This window comes from Papaver somniferum, chromosome 7, assembly GCF_003573695.1.
Source record: "Papaver somniferum cultivar HN1 chromosome 7, ASM357369v1, whole genome shotgun sequence".
Classification (NCBI taxonomy): domain Eukaryota; kingdom Viridiplantae; phylum Streptophyta; class Magnoliopsida; order Ranunculales; family Papaveraceae; genus Papaver; species Papaver somniferum.
Genome location: NC_039364.1, coordinates 235,501,336 through 235,508,520, shown reverse-complemented (window position 1 = coordinate 235,508,520; position 7,185 = coordinate 235,501,336). Strand labels below are relative to the sequence as shown.

The 7,185-nt window shown below is 32.9% G+C and overlaps 1 long non-coding RNA gene across 1 annotated transcript; it reads right to left on the bottom strand.

The window, feature by feature from the left end:
- Positions 1-864: 864 nt before the first annotated feature.
- LOC113293866 lies at positions 865-2,041 on the bottom strand. Its single transcript, XR_003332627.1, has 2 exons — positions 1,662-2,041; positions 865-1,243 (listed from the first exon to the last, which is right to left on the bottom strand). It is a non-coding gene; the product is annotated as an uncharacterized LOC113293866 (long non-coding RNA).
- Between the last annotated feature and the right edge of the window lie 5,144 nt (positions 2,042-7,185).

Sequence of the window (7,185 nt, the reverse complement as noted above, 5' to 3'; positions counted from 1 at the left end):
TACTACTATTGGTACTGCATTACAAGGATCTAGGGAAAAATATGTTACATTCCAATAAGTAACGAGTTAAATTTGTTTAATGTCTAGTGGTAGTATCTATCTAACTTATCTGATGCAGAACAACTAGAAGCTATTGTAACTCCAGGAAAAGAGACATATTAGAATCTCTTGAAAGGGAGCTCAAATGACTTAACTAAAGATAGTGATCATTAACATAACCATATACGGGGAAAAGAAAAGGCTCCCAAATTTGAAAGAATAAATTTTCCTTTACACTTTCGAAAACAAGGAAATTTTCAAAAGAAAAAAAAAAAGAACTTGTCAGGTGATGATTTTTATTTCACTCACTTAAATAATCATCTTAGTTTTTTATTTAACATTGAAGGTGGAGAAACATAATAAGTCTAACATTGAAGAAGAAAATAACTTCTCACTAACCAACTTGTCACCCCACCCACATACTTTAAAAGTTTAGCACGATTGCCTGACTAAATTGGCATTTTCACATCATTCATTATTATAGTACATAAATCAGTTAGTCACCTCCTTACCAATAATACTCGTCAACCCCTATTCAACCAAGAGTCCAAATAAAATAAGACTAATCACTGACACGAAACATGTTGAGCCAATATAAATTTCAAAGGTCTATTTGGTTGGATCAAAATGACATAGTGAAACTGTGTGCAGACTATGCCTAAGTTTTTCAAGCAGATCGACCAGGACCTCACGTACATTTTTGTCTAACCATCGAGACATGGCTTTATACAACCTAAATTGTTCCAAAGACGAATCCAGCAGTCAACTAAGTACACAGTCTATTAATGATAAATAACTTTAGTTAAATATAAAGAAGATGTGTTATTAGATTTCACAATAGAATACAAATGAAATTTCTTACATGTGGAGAACGACAAGAAAAATCCTTCATAGTAACCCTTGTTTGATAATATGTTCACCTACATGACAATAGGAGTACCTAAGTCTTATGTTTCCACTATCAAATCAATCAAAGGAAACATCACATTTAACATAACCTAAACAGGACAAAGGTTATATCAAATGGTCTATACAAACCATATTACCGAGGGAGATGAGCTGAACGAGGTTTCTAGTCAAAAAACTGCCCACAAACATCCCAACTTTTCTTGTTTCTTTATGTATAAAGATTACTTTTTTCCTTGTCATGCTATTATACAACTGAAACTCTCATATCCCCATTGATAACAATCGCTTCAGGTTTCTGCAAGGTACAATTCAAAAATTGCACAGTTAGGAGATATTGATAAATCAATCCAAAATTAAGAAATCTATGGGAAGTTTCTTGAATGGATTCTTATATATGAAAACAAATTTTACAAAAATGTATTATTATTTTTCCGTGGATCATCACATGCAACCAACTACAATTGAATGAGAAGAATTTCCATAACTTTTGCTATCAATAAAAAAACAGATCAAATCAAAATTAGTTCTCACCTGTAGAAGTTCTATATCACCTCCTTCAAATATGATCTATACATAAATTTTATTATTGATATGGTGCCAACTTGAAGTAATTAGGTTATACAAACCGTTAAAAAAAATTCTGAGATCGGTTTCAAAATCGGTAAAGCAAATAGTGGCGATCAGATCAAATAATAAGAACATATTCAACTTACCTTTTAAATCGCCTTAAACTAAATCTCATCATTTTTTCCTCCCAATTTTGAGTTAATCCTCAAGAAGATGAATTGATGATGACGATTTCAATTTTTGTAGATGAACGGAGTGTATGTTTGATTACCATATTTAGGTTTGGAGATTGAACTTCCATTGACACGACGAGATTAGATTTCTCGGTTTTCTCTTCACTCCCCGATTCGATGAAATTAAAAAGAAGAATGGAAATTGAACGAACAAAAAATCATATCTCGCATGATGGGTGTTATTGTCATACAAAAGAAGCGTTTTGGACTAAATCGTTGATAAAAGGATCAACTCGTTCGGGATTTGGTGAATCTGGACCTCCTAGTACTAGGCTTGAGAAGACAGGACTAGACTGTCTAAATCCCAACAAGTATGGGACTAAACGTCAATTTCTACTTAAGAAAAAGGATATTTTAAACCAAACTCTATCCTTTCTGGAAAAGGACATTTCATATGATTGGCATAATCAAAAAACATTATGTTTGGGAGTCGCTATCTCCATGGAAGGACAACTGGATTCCAAATAGAGTTGTTCTAATAATAGCCTCGCTCACAATATTTCTATATATAATATAACTATCGGTTGGATTTTTTTTGGTCATGAAACTTCATCATATCCTTTATCATCTCTTTCGGAAATGCATGTATTACAACTGCTTACCAACTAAGGATAAATTGCTGGATTTACACTATCTATTTTCTTTGTGGTACTGACTTTTGAGTTTGGGAAAACGCATTCGATCTCGGCCGCGAGAGACGGCCGATATCTCGTTGGAAATTCCAGTTTCGGCACTCAACGAAGCATGATGCTTAATTTCACCGAGACGGAATTTAGACGGAATCAACTGGAATCGTCCTGAAAACTTGATTGAATGTCAGTTACTTGCAGGAAATCTTGGTTGTAATTTTTAAAATTTGTATGGATATTGAGTTTCTTACTATTTTGAATGAATACTTGTTTCTATTTTAAAAATTGGTGATGTGGGAAAATGTTCCTGGCTGAGACGAACCGGAATCCAAAGTTAACTACATCGGCATGTCCATATTTGTGAAATGTGATTTGTTCATAGGTAGTAAACCCATATGTTTTTGAAATGTTTTTCTGTAGGATACCATACTCTAAAGCAGAGTGCTTCAGAAAGAAGTTAATTTTTCGTTTCTTTGTTCCTTCCCAATCGTTATAGGATTTGTTGCTGATGAGTTTGTGCTCAAGTAGCTATAATTGAGAAATTTTTTATTTTTGATTTATATAGAATTTTGTGCTCACAAGTTTCGATCTCTAAAAAGTCACTTATAACATCACCTAATAGCTTTACCATTGTACTACAACGATATCTGAATGAAAAACTTAATTTTGATGTATTATAATATCCCTTAGAGAAAATTAATTTTGATAATCATGACATTACCTATGTGTTACAAGGATATATAAGTTTAATTTATAGGGATTTTATTTTTTTTATTTTTTAAGCATGAATTATAGATAAACCTATTTTTGATAAAAAAGTTTTTTATTGAATTCTATTTTCTTGTTTTTTTTTCCTTTTTAATAAAACAACATTATATTAAACACGAAGCAAAATTATATACAGATACGACAAAACCTTGCAAAACTCAAACAAAGTTGTTTTCTTTTTTGTTCTTTTTTTCTTTTCTTTTTTAACTTATTTATTTTTGGTAAAGTTCTCACAAAAATCAAACAAAGCTCCTAGTCGGAAGCCTAGCAACAAGATGGGCTCCAACTCCTCTTTGAATAGCAACGCCTAATCTATGGAAAATAAAACTACCAAAACCACTGCTAGCATCGTTACTAATTAAGCAATTCTTCAACGCTTGAAAAAAATCAAAGTGTTTTCGCCAAGCTTCCCCAGAGTGGTGAACGCCAAGATGCCCAGACCAAATCCCAAAGAAGTACACTTGTCCAAATATTTAGTGCGTTTTCTAGAAACCGCGTTGGAGAAAGCCTTTCTGGGGACAAAGGAACGAATACCATCACAAGTGAAAGGGGAGACACCAGTGACATCCATGCAAACGTCTTTCCCATTCTCCCAGTTGAGAACAAGGATATCAGCAGACCTCAAATCTTTAACATCAATAGACATTTCGTGACGAGCCAAAGCTTATATGACTGTAGAAAATAGAATAGTTCGTCTTTGTAATAACTTTTTGGGTTTCTTCTTTATTCCTAGACTAGGAAATCAAGTTGCGGATATTCTAGCTAAGTTTGTTTGACCTTTGAATTCGACTATCAAATGGGGAAACTTTCCTCCGGTATGTTGTATTAAACAATTTCAAGTAGATAAATCTAATATTGGGAAATCTAGACCCACATTAGATGGGTCTACTTCTTTTGTAAAACCTACTGTTCTTGAGTCTTAGTATTTTGATGAAATATCTTATTTATGGGGAAAAATAAGGTTACTAGCTAAATTTGAATTCAGAAACAAAACCTAAGTTATTCAGCTAATTCTGCCGTGCCGAGGATTTTATTCATGGATGAGATCTCACGGAGATTTTTTATTGCACACAACTTACATTAAATCGTGTTTGATGCAACTGCTTAATACCCGCGCTCATGATATACTCATTTCAAATTTACCGCCAATTTTGGTTTCCCACGATCAACACTACACCACTCCTTATTTTCACTCCTTTATTTCCTTGTTCCAAACTGCAGCAGTTTTGAAGAGATTACATGAAGCTAACTGCAAGTTGTTTTCTTTATCTGATGTTAATCAAGCAAAATCCTTTCATTTCCTTGAAACTAATATACCAAAAGGTGAAAGTGCAAACAGCTGATTACAAGGTATTGTCCTACTAAAATCAAATCTTTTCTTATATTTCTTAAGGGTCATTCTCCAAATTCAGTATTCATACCACTCTGATCAATGGGCTGGCGAATTGGGTAATGCATATATGGTGCTTGATAAAATGTCAATTAATGGGATACTGCAGATTCTCACACTTACAGTATATTACAAAAAAATTATGTGTTGTCTTTACCTGTGGTTTTGCGTTTCTTTATTTGTTGTCTTTTGTATGTGTTGCGTCATCTCGTTCTTTTTAGTTTTTTTTCTAGGATTTGTTTAAGTTCAGTACGGGGATAGGGCTATCAGGTGTTAGAGAGACCTATGCATTGGCCACGAAGGAAGACAGGTCTGTTGTGCATATTTAAGCTCTTGCAGGAGGGAAGTTTCATAACAGTTTGAGTTGAATGCTTCCTTCGATTTCTAATTGTCTTAAACGGATTTGATATTTGGAATAGTGAAATGCTTCATTTTAACAAATAATAGCCGGCCTCTCGTTAGTTAACCACATTAGTCTTACTGCAACCTGCGAAGAAACCACATATAAACAGGAAACCAAACCATTAAACCTGAATTTTGAATAGCATTTTATTCGTTAGCCAAAGGGTATTTATCTTCTCTTGATTGAAACAAAAAAATAATCAACAATCATCAAAGACAAAAAATATAAGATATTAGGGGAAAAAAGCAATTACATAATGTTTTTGATAATTATAACTTTTTATAGAAATCATAGAATCATGATAACAATATGCAGTACAACTAGATATTTTGCATAAAGTAAAATTATTCTAATTAAATTGAAATTTACATGAACAAAACAAACCATGAAAATCTATAGCGTATGAACTTCATAAAGAGTAAACAAAAATTTGACTAACCTGTATTTTCTCTTGAAAGTAAATCAAGTGTCGCACACGGTGTGAAAACGAATCAATTAATCTCCCACATGCTGTGCTATGATTCTCATCTAATAACCTTCTTTATGACACCTGTGATTTTATAGGAAAGTACCAACTTTGGAATACCTATTTCACCTCGGATAACAAGTAAATCGGAAGTCGAGTTCAACGCAAATACGAATTCTTTTTTTTTTTATTTTGATAAACTATACGAATTCTTTTAATAAGCTAAGTTTTTGATTCTAAGTACAGGTGGCTTAAATACAAAGCAAGGCGAAGCCAGGTGTTAGATATTGTACGCGGTACTTATCAAATCTCAAATGCAAATCTTTTCCTTTTTGTTAATACATTTAATCCAACGGTGAACTGATTTTGCATCACCGATATACAAGTCGGTGGGTGAGTGAACCCTTAATACTATAATAAACGGATCCTGGCCCATTACTTAGAAATCCTAGTTTTAGTCTGCTTCTTATAATATAGGTGAGCTGAACTTTATATGCACACTTTATTTAATTTAATCTAAATAGCTACCAGGTGTTAATAACTAAATAGTTCGAACTAAGTCATGATTATTTATATCGCTTTGACGCCCCTTCATCTCTAGCATCATTTGATTTGCTTTCAAAGGTAAAATTTGCTAGTATTTATCAAATTTAATTTTCATACGAGTGAATATGTAACGGATTTCTTGGTTGATAATAAAACACGACGTCTTTTTTCTACGAAATGTAAAGTTTATGAATTTTTGCAGATATTCTAGTGAAAGAATGGCGGCAAAATGCCAAGTATATATGATGTTAATCTCTTTGATATATTGGTTATATCCCTTTGGGTTAATATGATGTAATCATTTGGTTCAGATCATCCATTTGTGAAAAGGAAGCTCAGTCTCGTTCACATTTGTTTTCCAAAAGATTGTCAACCGTAAGTAACTAAAGTTATGGTTCTTTATATGTATATGCATAATTCCTCTAATATTCCGCGAATAAGTTTGTAATTAATAATTGTGTTTTTTTTGTACAGAGAACTTATCCATTCAACTCGGTGCACATAATGCGCAATTTGAATCAGGACTGGATCGAGAGGATAGTGTAAGAAACATTCTTCATTTTCAAACTAGCATAGATCCCCCCAGAGTAGGATAGATCCTAAGATCAGAGCATTTTTGCCTTCTTTGATCCCAAAACTAGGATGTTTACTACTCCCTCTGTTTCAAAAAGACCGTCCTCTATTTCATTTTCGTCTGTTTCAAAATTGTGTCCAACTTCTATTTGTAGTCGTATATTTCTAATGAACTCTCACTACAAAATAAGTAGATTCTAGGGACAGGCTGTTTTTTCAAAACCGTCCCTAAAGAGGGTTATTTGGGACGCTCATGGAGTACTCGTCCCTATTAGTGATCAAATTTTTAAATTAAGGCAATAATATGACAGTCCCTAAAAGAAATGACGACCAAATAGTATTAATGACGGTGGAACAGGGGACGGTCAGAAAAACGTCACTAATATCTTCTTGGGACGGATTTGGGCCTCTTGGGACGCTTTTTAGCCGTCCCAAGAAGCCTTTTGTTTTGTAGTGTCTCTAATATACCCTTAATTTTCTTATATTAATAAAGTTATTTTTAACGGGACCCGATCTAAAACATTAAATAAATTTGTATAATTAAGAAACCAATATATATTTCATTCCTTTTACGAGAATATATATTTAGATCCAAAAACTAAATTCCTTATAAACTTTATATATCATAAATTCAATATCTTTTGATTTCTTTTTATATTTCG